Here is a 16,111-nt window from a genome sequence, read left to right as displayed (position 1 = left end):
GAGGGAACACAAGCAGGGAGAGGGGCAGAGGGAGAAGCAAGCTCCCCACTGAGCGGGGAGCCCCATGTGGGGCTTGATCCCAGGACCGGGATCATGACCTGAGCCGAAGGCAAATGCTTAACCAACTGAGCCACCCAGGTGCCCCCGGGAGACTTTTTTTTTTTTAAAGATTTTATTTATGTATGTATTTATTTGTCAGCAAGTGAGAGAGAGAGCACACAAGCAGGCAGAGTGACAGGCAGAGGCAGAGAGAGAAGCAGGCTTCCTGCTGAGCAAGGAGCCCGATGTGGGACTCGATTCCAGGATGCTGGGATCATGACCTGAGTCGAAGGCAGCCCCTTAACCGACTGAGCCGCCCAGGCATCCCCCAGGACCCAATTTTTAATACTGTGTTTGGTTTTATTTGTTGAGAGAAAATTCATGTAACATAAAATTAACCATTTTAATGTAAGCAGCTCATTGGCATTTCACATTTGTAAATTCAGACAACCACCACATCCATCTAGCTCCCAAATCTTTCTCCCATTCAAAAATAAAACCCTGTGCCCATGAAGCCATTCTCTTCATAATCCTGACCCCCAAGGCCCTGGTAACCAGCAGTCTGCTTTCTCTTGCTCAGGATTTACATTTTCTGGGTATTTCAGATAAATAGAATCATACCACGTGTGACTGTTCATGTCTGACTTCTTTCCCTTAGCGTGTTTGAGGTTCATTCACATTGTAGCATGTATCATTGTAGCATGTATCATTCATTTTTATGCCTGGATCATACTGTTGACTAGAAATACCACATTCTATTTGTCCATTCATTTGTTGATGGATATTTGGGTTGTCCCCACCTTTCAGCTACTACAGATAACATTGCTATAAACATTGCTGTACCAGAATATGAGTATGGGTTTTCAGTTCTTTTGGGTAGATACCTAGGAATGGAGTTGCTAGGTTACCTAGGTGACAAGGTACTGTTTCAAAATGCATAGAATAAAATACCTAGGGTAATAAAGGAAACAAATTATATTGGCATAAAGTTATCAAAACATCAAATAAAACAAATTGGTGTTATGGTGATATGAGTTACTTGATTTGGAAATATAACACCTAATGGCAGACCTAATAACTGCTCTACATTTGGAGTAGTATAGAGTGCAGATGATGTTTCAAAGTGTCTGCAGCAATTACAGTGTGGTATAGAAAGGCTTATGTTTCTTGATTACCAGTCCTTAGCATGTTCCTGGGTTTTGTTGCCTGTTCAATGCTGATGATAACAGAGAAGTAATTTTTCTCATCCAAATTCATGGAACCCATAAATCCTATCTAAATGATCCTAAGACCTTAAAGTGAAGACCCCCCACTTAAGAACTCCCTGCTTTAAATAGGGGAGTGGTTATAAACACGGAACTCCATGGTGGCCCCTTTTCTCTGTATCTACCTCCCTACTATTTCCCCACATCATCATCTTGCTCAGGAAATCTAAGCTCCCCAGCATCAGCTCAGACAGGGGCAGATGGAGTGAGGTGGAAGCTAGAGACCCCTCATAATTCCAAAGATGTTATCACCAACTTTTGAGCTGTTACCTTTTCTGTTCCCTGTATCAGATTAATGTTTGTATCGTTCAAACACCTAGGAATTAAAATAACTCTTCTAATGGTGTAGAGCGCTTCAGAGTATCTAAAGGTCTTATCCGTATACCCTCTCATTTAACCCTCTGAAAGTTGCATGACAGAGCATGTCATTACCAGGAGTGTGAGATAAGGAAGCCCAGATACAGACTCATTTAGTCAATCAAGTTTGAAAAGCAAGTACTCATTTGTGGAACTAGAACTTGGGGACATTTTGCAAATAAAAAGTCAAAATACCTTTTCTATTCAACTGGAAAACCAGTATATCCAATATATCCCAACTTAATTGTTCGGTTGTTAGCGTAAAGAATGGTTGATCCTGGTGGTGGGTATTATGGAGGGCACGTATTGCATGGAGCACTGGGTGTGGTGCATAAACAATGAATTCTGGAACACTGAAAAGAAATTAAAATAAATAAAAATGTAAAAAAAAAAAGAATGGTTACTCCTTAAAATTAAAGCCAACACGCAAACTGGTCTTGCAGATGAAAGGAGGATTAACATGAGAATACTACCTACAGTTCAGTCCTAAAAAGCACAATCCTTCCATTGTCTCTGGGGAAATGTTGCATAGATAGAGGCCAGACTTTCAAACTGGATAATTTCCTGTAGGAAAAGATGAGATTGGTTTTAGAAAGTCGAGCTTCATTATTCCCTGAAAAGAAAAACAAAATAGTGCACAATTCATATTAGAGGAAATCCAAAGAGAGGAACAGTTCTGAAAACTCCCTAGAAGTTTCCCTGGAGAGGAATCAGTGCACTTGACAAGTGCATAAGTAATTACTGAAAAAAAAAAAAAATGCAGTTCCATATGTTGCAGTTATCTTGCTTTGAATGCAAGAAAATCTGTTTTTCTGTGGATGAGGTTTTCTTCTCCCCCAAAGTTATGTATTCAGAGTTTTAGTGTTTCTATTTGTTCTTTGCTCCCAGGGAGCAGAACACACCTTATTCCAACAGTGAAGAGAGAGGAAGGACTGCTGAGCTCTGACTATGAATATTTTATTATATAGAGAGACAGAGATCACAGAGGGGCAGATGAGTAGCAGAAAACAAATGTGATGTTGTTTGCAAGTCCTCAGAAGAGGTTTATATTAAACTGTCTCTGCCAGCTTGTTTTTCGCTTGGCTTTTATACTGTCAAACCTGGCAATGAAACCCTTTTGTGTATCTAAGGGTTTTCCTATTAGATGAGCAGTGCTACATCTAGTTGAAAGTATAGAATTATCCCCATTATCAAGTATACACAAAGAAAAAGCTATTATCAAATGACACAGTGATGAAGATAAATTTTCAAGAATGATGATCCATATTAATTTGGTTTTGGACAGATGTTATCCTAGCTAAAAAAAAAAAAGGTTAAAAAATAAATTATAGGTTTTCTCCACACAATCTAATTTATTTCTCTCCTCTTATCCCAATGTCTCAGCATTGTTGTAAGATTTTGACCTGATGGTATTTAGCATCTTTCATGATTTCATAATCCATTGGACTTCATTTGCTCAGAACCCACTATTTAATGAGGACAAGGTCATAGTCTATTCTCTTTAAGAGAATGAAAACAAAGTCTTGTTTTTTTAACATAAGAGTCATATGACCACATATGACCACATATCAAACCTGCCACTCATATTTAAATTTCTGGGTTTAAGGAAAAATTATTGGATGAAAGGGTGAATAATGCAACAGACATTCTAGGATTGTAGGGCTGAGGGGTCTTATTTTGTTCTGGGTCTAAACAACCTGAAATTGTTACAGAACTTGGACTGGGTCCTGGTGGAAGAAGAACCAAGTGGCTCTTGGAGACCTTGGAGGTTTAGAAGTTTACTTACTTGGTACTTCTGGTGTGTGTAGGAAACAGAGCAGTGAGAAGAACCCAGAAGAACACCAGGGAAGGGGCTGGGACTCCTTTGCTGACTCAGTCGGCCATCTTAGAACACAGATTTTCCTTATCAAAATGATCTGCATAAGTGCTCTCCTTCTTGAATGAGAGGGAAAAACAAGAGTGCAGGGAATAGGAGCATTTGTACTAATATAACTGATGGCAAAACTGTTCTAGTTTACATAAGATAGAAACTTAGATTTTTTTTTTTCCCAGTAATTGGCCAGGAGCCCAATAATACCTCTATCTCTGAGTCAGGTGCCATTTGGAGCAAAGTTTTTTTGTTTGAGCTCATGGTCAAGGAACCCAATATGGAGAGGCCATATTGAGTCTGTGAAATGAATCTAGGAATCTCTGAAAATGAAATGTACAAAATGGCATAGACTTGTGGGTAAAAAAGTTACGTTTCTTTGGATCCATCTCTATAACAGACACACATATAGAGATGCTTATTTTGCTGGGAGGAAAAAGTATGTGTGTAAACTAGAACTTGGGTTTGTTTTGTTATATTTTACAAATTATTCACAGTATGGGTAAACTAGAACTTGGATTTTTTGTTATATTTTACAAATTATTCACAGGTGACAGGTCTCTGATTTTTGGTTTTAAGAGCTATATTCTGTTGTCTGAAATGCTTCTTGGGTTGGTTTTATACTTAGTAAAAACCAGAACTAACATTTTTTACTATTCACTATTGGTCAGGTATTTTACATAGGACATTTTCACTTTATCTTGAGAACCCCTCTGTAGTATGGAAAATTGTGTCCATCCCCACTTTTCAGATGAATGGATAAACTTGCGGAATGACAAATAGACCCTAACTGTGCAGCTACTACAAACTGAAGCCAAGTCTACTGGTTTCAAAATCAACCCCTTCCTCTTGAAGGTTGGAAATAGCAATTTATTTTTTTAAAAGATTTTGTTTATTTATTTGAGAGAGAGAATGAGAGAGTATGAAAAGGGGGAGGGTCAGAGGGAGAAGCAGACTCCCCGCCAAGCAGGGAGCCTGATGCGGGACTTGATCCCAGGACTCCAGGATCATGACCTGAGCTGAAGGCAGTCGCTTAAGCAACTGAGCCACCCAGGTGCCCCAGAAATAGTAAATTTAATTGGCATCAGTACCTCATAACGTACCTCATGTACATTATCAGGTTCAGAGTAGTATAGCTCTTAACTGAATATAGTCAACTGAGCCTTCAGATTGCTTTTTCTAGGTCAACAGTGGTAATATGACTTTAGGGAGATATATAGATAAAGGTTCCTAAACGGCATGTTTAAAGAAAAAAAATTGAGAGGAGAGTTTTAGTGATGATTTAAGCACATTAAATTTATGACATCCAATTTTTTAAATTAATTTGGTTATTTGTATAATAAATAGACAACTAAAAGCAAAGCTAATTATAAAATAAAGTTTAAAATTTAAAACCAAAATATTGGGTAATTGTATAGAAAATGTAATACGATAGTACTCATAAAGTGTAAAAATAAGATGTATTTATTTTGTTTTACTTTTCTGGATCAAGTTATTTCTGTTATAAAATATATTGAATTATTGTTATGTGAGAGACCCATATGGCTATATCAGTCATGAAATTGCATTTCCTGACAAGGTGACTTATCTTCTGCTACTCCGAAATATATGAAGAGAATCTCACAAGACTTTGAAACGAAGTTATGTCTACTTATGTTTTAGCTGATTTTGAACTCAATTAAAAACCTGTTAAAACAACAGAGCATACAAGAAACTGGGCTTTCAGAACCATCTAAGATATCCTGTTACCTATCCAAGGCATGCATTTTTAGCAAGTTCTGATTTTAGCAATGGTAGTTGGAAACATAAGGCATGCTTTTAAGATGACGATTTTATTTGCAAATTACCTCCCATGAAATACAAATAAATCAAATTTAAATTTAACCAGTTTTAAAATATTAAGTAAACTTAATGGGAAGATCCTTACAACAGCTTTAAAACATAAATCTCTGTCCATTAAGAAGACTTAAACACTTTTTAAGGTACAGAAAAGTAGATACTTAAAGTGTGATACCTCCACTTTTTATGTCATAAAGTACTGGCATTTTTACAGAAAATACAAGTGTACTAAGTATGTATACTGTGTACCTACAGTTAACTGATGCATGTAATGAAATAAAAGCAGGTATTTCTTATTATTCAAGGAGAAAAATGGAGCCGTCTTCTGGAAACAGTTTGGGTTGTCCCATAATGGATAGGGTAGACTGTCAACCTATAATTATTTTCAGGGACGTTTTCTTTGAACTTGTCGGAAAATTGGATGAGCAATGATTAATATCAGGAAAGAGAAAAGAACTAGGACCTGGGATTTGTCTTTTTAATAAGATAGGAGAGAATAACTGCTTTTAAATTTGGATCTTTCATGAAGCATATGAAATCTGTATTTAGTCCCTTCCTACCCAGTTGATAGGATTTGTCTATTTGCTCATTTAAATGGCAGTGCTGTTCTGGACCATAAGCAAGGCTAGGAACTTACAGATCTACAGCCAATGTACAGATAGGCAATCTTCATGATTCGTGGATTGTGTATTTGCAAAATCACCATCTCATGTGTGTTTGCATTTCTGTGGTTTTGCTGTTTGAAATGGTCCCCAAGCAGAGTGCTGAGGTTCTGTTTAGTATTTCTCAGTGTGAAGTGTCTTGGGAAAAAATACATGTCCTTGGCAATCTTCATTCAGGTGTGAGTTCTGGTGTTACTGGCTAAGTTGAAAGTTAATGAATCAACTATATGTATATATATAGACACACACACACACACACACAGACACATCATATATATATGATGTGTCTTTAAACAGAAACACACATAAAACTCTAAAACAAGGTTATGGGTTCAGCATTCGCTAATTTGGTGTTTGCGGCTACTGTCTAGAATGTGACTACTGCAAATGATGGGAATCGACTGTATAAATTTCTAGAGGTGGTCTTGGCCCCAGAGAATCAGGAACCAAGGGCACAGTTCCTGCCTCCATAGGCTCACTCCTTATTGAAGAGGTGGACTCACAGCGGACCAGGGTGGGACAGAGCTATGAGAGATGCAGGCAAGGTGTTTAGGGGAGCCTAACATGGCTGGGGGGATCCAGGTAACCACAAGTCAGGAGCTGCATGCCTGCGAGAATGACTGAAAGAGTAGAGAAAGGATGTGCAGCATGTAAAGGAATGTGAAGTAAGTGAGGTTGTTTATTTTTAAACGGAGCATAATGTTGGTGGGTTTCTGACGCATGTTGCTACCATGTTGTTACAGAAATATACTGTGGCAAAATGCTTACACCTCTTGCCAAAATGAACACTGAAGAAAAATGAAGAGCACTGAAGAACTCCGACAAAAAGTTGCAGGACAGAAATAGCCAAACTCCTCTGGAGTCTGATTCATCCACAGCCATCAAAAAAAGGTAGGGAATGAATTATGTTACAGTTTTGCTTTTTTAAATTTTATTTTATATAATGCACACACACACACACACACACACACACTTGCACACATGCACACACACAGTGGAATACTATTGGGCCATAAAAAGGGGAGTCTTGCGATTTGAGGCAACAGAGATGGACCTTGAAAGCGTTATGCCAAGTGAAGTAAGTCACACATGGAGAAAGACGAATACTGTATGAACTCACTTATTTGTGGAATCAGTTAACACAAATTTTTTAAAAATCTGAGCTAAAAGTTACAGAAAGTACATTGCAGGTGGCTAGAGGTGGGTTGGAGGATGCGGAATCAGTGGAATGGTGAAGGTGATCAAAAGATACAAACTTCCAGTTGTAATATAAGTCATGGGGATGTAATGTGCAACGCATGGACCATAGTTAACCAATATCGTATTGTGTATTTGGAAAGTTGCTAAGAGAATAGATCTCAAAAAGTTCTCTTCATACACACACACACACACACACACACACACAATTAACATGTGAGATGTTGGATGTTAATAACTTACTGCGGTGGTCATTTTGAAGTATATTAAAAATACCAAATCAGGTTGTACAACACAGACAAATGATATATGTCAAATGTATCACATTAAAAAGTATGTAGTAGTGCCTGGGTGGCTCAGTCAGCTAAGCATTTGCCTTTGGCTCAGGTCATGATCCCAGGGTCCTGGGATTGAGGCCTGCATTGGGCTCCCTACTCAGAGGAGTGTCTGCTTGTCCCTCTCCCTCTCCCCCAACCCTGCCCACCCCCCAACTGTTCACTCTCACTCACTCCCACTCACTCTCTCTCAAATAAATAAAATCTTTTTAAGAAAGTAAAAACTATGTAATAGTAAAAAAGCAGAGGAGAACATTTATTCAACATTTATTCAACATCATTGGGTGGCTTCTCCATGTCTGCAAACCGTTCTAGACCTTAGGGATGCAGTAGTAAACAGAAAAGGCAAGTATGCCCTTGAAGGAACTGACATTCTGGCTGGAGGAAATAAGTCAATATGTGCATAGGAAACTGGTAGCTGGTAATACAGTTTGCAAACACAGTAAGCAAGATAAAAAGATGCAGTGTGACTGAAAGGCTACTTTAGTTTGGGTATCAGAGAAGACCACTCAGAGAATCATGGCTTGAGACTTGGATGATGGAGAAGACCCCGCTGAGATAAAACCTTGGCGTGTGCCATAAACTAGGATCTAGACAGATGCTTTCAAGGCTTGGGAAGCAGATCTGCATTGCTTGGAGAGCAGATTTGGAGAAGCATTGTGTAGGAGATGAAGTTGGAACGCCTTTCAGACAAAGAAAAGTGTCTGGATTTTTCTCCAAAGAAGATAGAAGCTATTGGAGAGTTATTAGCAAGGGAGTGAGTTTATTTTGTAGTTTAAAAAGGCCTTTCTGGGGCACCTGGGTTGCTCAGTGGGTTAAGCCTCTGCCTTCAGCTCGGGTCATGATCTTGGGGTCCTGGGATCGAGTCCCGCATCGGGCTCTCTGCTCAGCAGTGAGCCTGCTTCCTCCTCTCTCTGCCTGCCTCTCTGCCTATTTGTGATCTCTCTCTCTGTGTCAAATAAATAAATAAAATCTTTTAAAAAATTAAATAAAAAATTTTTTTAAAAAATAAAAAGGCCTTTCTGGTATCTTTAGCAAAGGGATAGGGACTTTGTAATAGTGGAAAACAGAGTACCATTGCCTAGGCAAGAGATAATTGGCTTAGGGACATGACATTGAGGATAAATGGATTTAAAATATATTCAGGTAGATTAAACTAGATGACCACTGGTGCTATGAATTCCCAGACGTAACTCTAAGTTCCAAATGAAGGATATGCTGTTCTTTTGTATTTTAATATACACTCATCCAGTGTTACTTTTTGTATTATAGTTTCAAAGAGTAGCTTAGAATATATTTGTTTGTAGCCTGGTTCTGAAACTCAGAGGAGGTTGATGTCAGGTGAAAAAGAAAGAATATTCCGTTCTGAAAGCTCAGGCTTTCTAGATAGGTCGTCTTCTAACATTTGGAGACATGAACCTTCCAGATTCTTGTGCAACTTCTCTCTGGTTCCAGCAGGGTTCCTGACTTCTGAGAACGTTGTTACTCCCATCACAGAGAGGTTACCCATATGACAGGTGCCCTTCTAGATAAGAAACCTATGCATTTTTTAAGGACTGGTGGCTTAAGTCTCTCAAGCATGACTTCAAGACTAGAACTTCATACTGGATTCCTCCTAGTTGGAACACTGAAGCAATAATTAAAAAACTGGTGTTTTTTAGTTAATAACTTAATAACTTAAGTTAATAACTTAAAACTGGTGTTCCAAGAAGACAAGAATATGAGAATTTGAGCAATGTTTGCCAGAGAATCGAAAGCTCTCCGTAGGTGAGGGCTTAATGTCTTGACCCAAGTGAGCATGTACAAAGCCATAGAGGAGGGGAAGAGGGGGTAAAGAATTGTGCATTGACCTTGTCAGGCAGGTCCAAGATTTCAAGAAGCCAGCAGCCACTGTTGGAGCATAGACCAACCTCACACCCTGGGTTCAGAAGACTTCTTGTGATAATTCAGTCAAATTGTGTTTTAAGAGCTTTAGCAAGGTACAGAGCACTGCTTTCCAGTACTTACCACTTTCTGGAAGGATTCTAAAATTGGGTGCTGTGAGAATCCTTCCTTTCTCTACCCCCAAACCCTTCTCAAAAGCCTTTGGTCATCAGAAAACAGGCCTGGTAGATTACACATGTACAGCTGTAATAAAACAAAGGAAAAAGTACAGCAGGAGAATGCAAGCACAGCAAGCATTGGAAGGGACCGAGACTTCTAGGTGTGGCTCTCAGGGCCTTTTCTCCATCACGCTTGATGCCCTTCGACTTCAGATCATGAACCACCAAGATACACGTGTGACACCATGGTCTCAGGGAAGCCAAGAATCAGGCTTACCTAGGAGCATTTTATATCTATACCACAGCCCAGGGAGTTGAAAGCAGGCTTTGTGAACAGGTCAACAGGTGTAAACCATCAATCCGTCAGTTTCCATAAGCAGCATGGACAGGCTGGTACAGTATGCCTTGGGGGGGAGTTTCAGACTTCTAACTGCATGTTATAAATCACTAGCTATTACATGTCACTTCTGTTTTGGCCAGGAATCAATACCATGGTTCCAGGTGCCCTTTAGCATAAGCATGGAACTACCCAAGATCGATTGCAAGTTAACCCCATCCTGATGTACTCAGAGAATGGAACCATGATGAAAATATCCAAGAAAACCTAAAGGTAGTATACCACATTCTGTGATTGGTCTTGTCATCCACTGGATCAGATACAACTCTTTGATTAGTTGGAGACATGTTTACAAGACTAGGCTTCCAAATGGAATCAAAGTTCCTGAAAAAGTAGCTGTATGCTGAAGCAATAAGGATACGATAAAACAGAAAGAAAGGTTAGTAGTTGATTTAGGTTGATTTCTCTGGAATCAAATAGTGAGACAAATGGAAAGTGATGGCAGTATACCTTTATAGGGATATGGGGTTGTGGGGTGGGGAAGAGAAAGAAAACAGAAAAATACCTTATTATTACTGTGACCAAGAGGAGTCTGATCCCGTTGGGCTATTCTGGGCTGCAATATAGAACATAAACTTGGATTTATCCTAACCAAGGACAAGGCAATCAGCCACCTTTTCCCATCTGCCTTGATAGAAGACTGCTCCCCTGGATAGAAGTGAAGGATGTTAACTCCCTGGCATCTGTGGCCTGCCATAGATGTGGGCCAAGAGGACTCCAGCAGCCAGAGGAAGCCTCAGGCAAAGAACCCCAGGTGTTTGCCATTGGAAGTGGCCATTAGATCAGCATGCACAGATGAACTCAAGAGGGTATGATGGAGTACTGAGAGTTACTGCTCTAAGAAGTGACAACAGGGATCTCATGATCATATTAGTAGAGCTGTCATTTATCAAATACTGTAATGCTTGAAGCCATGCACTATAATAAATGCATTACATTCTATCATTTAATTCTAATTTGTTGAACAGAGAGTTGTCACTATCAGGTGGAGGGGAGGGGAAATAGGTATTTTATCACCACACTCCTGCAGCATATGTATTTTTTATGGTCTTCCATGTATAGATGAGCAGATAAGGTTGAGCAAGGGTAACCAAATTCTCAGGAGTAACACATACAGGAAATAGAGCCAGGATTCAGATTCTGATTTGCATCCAAAACCATCCCTCAGGCATCGCTGTAGTCCTTAATTAACTAATTAATTATTTTTCAGATACCCATTTATTTGAAAGTTGGCAGGAACCATTTAAGTTTGGGGATACCAAAAAATTGCCCATGTTCTCAAGGAGAGCAGGAAGTGAAAGACCAGAAAACATGGCATGTAATAAGAGCCATATGTAATGTGTTACTGCTATTAAGTAGGATGAAGAAAGAAGGTATCAGTTGTTGCTGTGTAACGAGTAGTCCCACGACTTAGTGGCTGAACACAAGTATGTATTATTGCTGCCAAGTCTGTGGGTGAGTTAAAAAGTTCTTCTGATGTGGGCCAGGTTTAGGTGGTTTGAAGTGGGTTCACTCATTCATCTCATTCAGCTAACATTGACTGGGGACTGGCTAGACTAAGAGGCTTTCCCTTACACACCTGGTAACTGATTGAATGTAGCTGGATCAATTCAGTTCTTCAGTGGCTAGCCTGGGCTTATTCCTATGGTGGCCAAGGCAGGTTGGAGAGTGAATGAAAGTGTGCAAGACTTCCTGAGGCTGGGGCTCAGAACAGTCACTTCCACTGCATTATATATGTCAAAGCAGCCATAAGACCAGCCCGGATGTAGAAGTAGACTCCACCTCTTGGTAAGAGGAACTTCAGGGTCACATGGCAAAAGGGCATTGAGACAGGAAGGGGAGATCTACCAAGAAAAGAAACACCTGGATTAAAGCTTACAGGGTAAATGGGTTTTCCCCAGCCAGATAAAGCAGGAAGGAAATTTGAGGCAAGGCAGGTAGTGTGTTTTCAGAATCACCCAGTGTCCTATAATGAAGACATATAGTGCTGAGGGCAGGAGGCAAGCACCAGGAGAGAGAACAACATTAAGGACTAGAGAGAGGTAGGGAAATGTACCAGAATTCAAGCAAAGAAAAGTTAATTTGTAGGAAGAATAACGTTTAAGGAAAAAAAAATGTTAAGCAAATGGGAAGGTGAGCAAAGTCAGGTTATGAGTGGATGGGTGGCCGTCCGGGTTGCTGTATTATAAGATTCTCTTAGGAAGTGATTGGTAAGATTGATACTTATTTCAAAAAGGAAGGGGGAGGAAGGAAATACGTTGATTGGCACTTGGAGGGAGAGGTGAGTTTGAGGGAGATCCTGGATGCAAGAACAGCTGTATGCATGATTCAGCATATGCAACTTGTGGCTTCAGAGAGGTCAGGTGATAATGTAGATTACACGATGGAAACTCTTTCTGTGGTGCACCTTCCATACCCACAAAATAAAGGTCCTCCAAATAAAAGATTTTGGATTATAGTCTGAAACCAAAAATCAAAGCTCCAGACCCTCCCAAGGACAAGTTTCTTGGATAGGTCTCTGACGCAGCTGACATCACATCATTTAGAAAGAGATGTGTCCGTGTATGTTTCCACTGGGATGTGTGTGTGAAATGGTAACTTTCAGTTTGTAGGTATTTTGCTTTGAGACTGGATTGTGTAAATTAAACAGAAGCCTTATTTTACTGTTTTCCTAAGTGACTTCTAGTTCTCTTGGGCTTGTGTTTCGGTGTGGTGCTCTTCTAAGCCACCAGGCACAGCACCTTTTAGCTTGAGACTTAACGTGCTGATACCAGATTGCATCACCAGCTCCTTGGAGACAGAATGGGAACTAGACTCTGGAAGTAAATGCTGGCCAGACCCCTGAATGGAGAACCCAGGGCCCAAATACCCACCCTTGTTGGCTTGGGAAACATATTCCATTCATTCTCATCTAGCAGATATATTGGTGATTCTTTGCTACCTATTTCTAAAAAGTGAGATAAGGATTATATTTTTAAGAAAAGGTAAAATAAACAGAAAATAACATAGCCAAAGACAAATAAATAATATAGTTAAAGCTGACAGCAAAGATACAAAATCCAGTGAACAGTCTCTGGGGACCTAATTATTATTAATTTTTCTCTGAGGGAGCAGAGTGTTTCCCCATTCCATCTCCCCACCTACTGTCCAGAGTTTACAATTGTATCTTGTACCACTGTCCTAAATTCACATCTACCATTTACCATTATTTTGCTTAAAAAAAAATAGGTCCAAACATGAGTATATTCCTAGGTAATGTTATTAATTTTTGCTTCTTTTTGAGCTTAATAGTAATGATTTTATACTCAGTCTGAAGATTTGCTCATTTCCTCACACATTTATATTTCTAAGATACATCTGCATCGTTACATGTAACTATAGCTCATTTTCACAGCTAAATAATGTGACATCGTGTGAACATATCTTCTTCTGTAGATTGACATTTCTGTTTCCATTTTTGCATTTTCAGCTATGACCAAAGATACTACGATCATTTCTTATGTGTCTCCTAGCATGTGTGTAAGTTTTTCAGGGATATCTATGTAGGAGTGAGTTACTAGAACACATTATATAGGAAACCACCCATTCCCGCTTGCCTCGAACTATGTGGTTCCTCAGGATGCAGGATTTTCAGGGCTAAAACCAGGAACAATACCAGGCAAATGGAAATGAGTGATCACCTCAAATGTGTACATGTTCAACTTTACAACATAATACTACACTCTTCCCTAGAGAGTTGGTAGCAGTTTCTCCTCCCAACCAGCCATAAATGAGAATCACCTTTAGACTCCTCCCTATGCTTGGTATTCTTGATTCTTAATTTTTGCCTATCAGTTAAGTGTGAAATGGTATCTTACCGTGATTTGAGTTCTCTCATTACTAACAGGGTTCAGTATCTTTTTGTGTTTTGTTCCCCATTTGTGTTTTCTCTTCTGTGAAATGTCTTCCATATCTTTTGTCTTTTTTCTGCTGGGTGATTTTGTCAAATATGTCTCATACATTTCTTTGGGTTCTCTTGGCTTTACCGTCACCTAGAATAGGGTTCATCAACAGAAGCACTAATGACATTTTGGACTGAACGATTGTTGTAAGGAACCTCGTGTACATTGTAGTATATTTAGCATTATGTTTGACCCCTACCCACTCGATGACAGCTATGACAACAACAACAAAAATCTCTACACACACACACACACACACACACACCCCTCATCAGATGTCACCCTAGGGAGCAAAATTATACCTAGTGGACAACCACTGACCTAGATCTTAGCAACTTGCTCCTAGGAGCGAGAAGAGGAAGCAAGGCAGATAAAATCCCTCATCATTTGTCTCCTCATCTGATTGCCTCTTCTAGGACATATGCCCTTGTACCACATGTTTAAAGGTGTTCCATGTTACTTTGCAGATGCCCTTGTCTGGGCTACTGGCTGTGCTCCTTCATAGTTTATGGTGAGATAGTGGCCAGAACCGTAACCTATTACCTTGTCTTCCTATCTTTCCTGGACCTGCTTCTGTTCTCTTCTTTCTCCTACCTGGGGATTGCATGCTCCAATGAAATCTTTAGCACTTAATGCTTGTCTCAGGTCCATTTCCCAGGGAAACTAAGTTAAAATAAGTGGTTTTAGAAAGGGATACTCTGTGGATAGGAATTTGGAATTGGATTTCTCATTGAAAGCAATGAGGACCACATCTTTCTGTGGCAAATTGGAATGAAAATAGATCCTGGTGTGCTGCAGCATCACAATTATTTAAGCTTTCGCATGTAGTAAATTGAGGTAAGACTTACATGGAGATTCAGGTGTTGGGATACTTAGTGGCTGCAGCATACAGTAACTAGTAGGGTGACGATGGGTACACAGATTGTGCAGCAGGGTGACTACTTTTGACATGCAAGAAGGGAATGCTAGGCTGAGGATGGTTAATTGCCAACTTAATAACATGCTCTGAGAGTCGGAGGGCAAACATGGCAGCTGTACAGGAGAATTCTCGCTGGCTATTGCAGGGCAGAGTCTGATACAATTTGGGCCTGGGATCTGACTATAAGGATGGCAGAGCTTTCAAAAGAGACCACACAGCTTTGTAGGATCTGCTGTTTCAAACTCAGGGCTCCAGTCCGGAGGCTGAGAAAGGATGGGTCATCAGGTTGATGAGCTTGACAACCTTGAATTCCTAAATCCCCCTAAACCATCCTGGAAGACTGGAGCAATCCCTTCTCCTTTGACAAAGAACAGCCTCACTCACCTGATGGCTGTGCCAGGATTTTCCTTGAAGGAGGTACCTCCTAAGACTGTTCTCATTCTCTTTAAGATATTTCTCAGCCACTCTTCATTGCTCCAAGCTGATAATGAGCAGGAGTTATCAGCCCTTCTTCAGGAAGAAAGAGCCCACCCACTGAAAAATTGGAGTACCTGGCTAACAGGTGCCATCAGAACCAGGGAAACCTGCATGGGAACTGACCTTGAGTGTATGGAGGGAAGGGGGAGGGTGAAACCCACCGGGAAGCTGGAACTGCAAGGATTTATTGATATGGGGAATTCACACATAACTCAAGATTTAATCTTTTATTTGAGACAGACAGCATGCAAACAGAGGGAGGGGCAGAGGGAGAGGGAAAAGGAAGGGGAAGCAGGCTCCCCACTGAGCATTGAGTCTGAGACGGGGCTCTATCCCAGAACTCTGGGTTCATGATCTGAGCTGGAGGCAGATACTTAACTGACTGAGCCACCCAGACACCCCAAGATTTAACCTTTTGTCAAAGACACTTGAAGTTGGCCCTGGCAGTTTTCTTAGGATGGTTCTTAGAAGTCTTTATGCTGCGATGGCTTATAGCAAGTGAGGAGGAAATTGCATAGCTCCTTTGATTGTTTTGCAAAAGGGCCAGATGGCTCAGGGAAGAGGAATGTTGAAGTGGTTTTAGGTTCAGTCTGAGGACCTATCACTTGACTATGTGCCTAACTGACCAAGAGGACCCTGAAGGTCCTCCTTTCACAAAGACAGTAAGGCATTCCCTAGAGAAGGGGGCTGGCATCTCTGAGAAGCTCCATAGTGGCTGTGGTCTGTGGCCTGGGTCGATTGTTCAAAGACACTGTCTGGGAGTTAAGCTTCCTA

At 40.3% G+C, this 16,111-nt stretch overlaps 1 protein-coding gene across 1 annotated transcript in view; it reads left to right on the top strand.

Moving 5' to 3' along the window:
• Positions 1-16,111, top strand: part of PAK5 (p21 (RAC1) activated kinase 5) — a 320,810-nt gene that overhangs the window by 128,726 nt on the left and 175,973 nt on the right. The window contains exon 2 of the mRNA XM_044263442.1: positions 6,773-6,920. The gene's annotated coding sequence lies outside the window, so the exon portion shown is untranslated. The remainder of the gene's footprint in view (positions 1-6,772; positions 6,921-16,111) is intronic.

Source organism: Neovison vison, chromosome 8 (assembly GCF_020171115.1).
Source record: "Neovison vison isolate M4711 chromosome 8, ASM_NN_V1, whole genome shotgun sequence".
Taxonomy (NCBI): domain Eukaryota; kingdom Metazoa; phylum Chordata; class Mammalia; order Carnivora; family Mustelidae; genus Neogale; species Neogale vison.
This window is presented reverse-complemented; position numbering and strand designations above follow the sequence as displayed.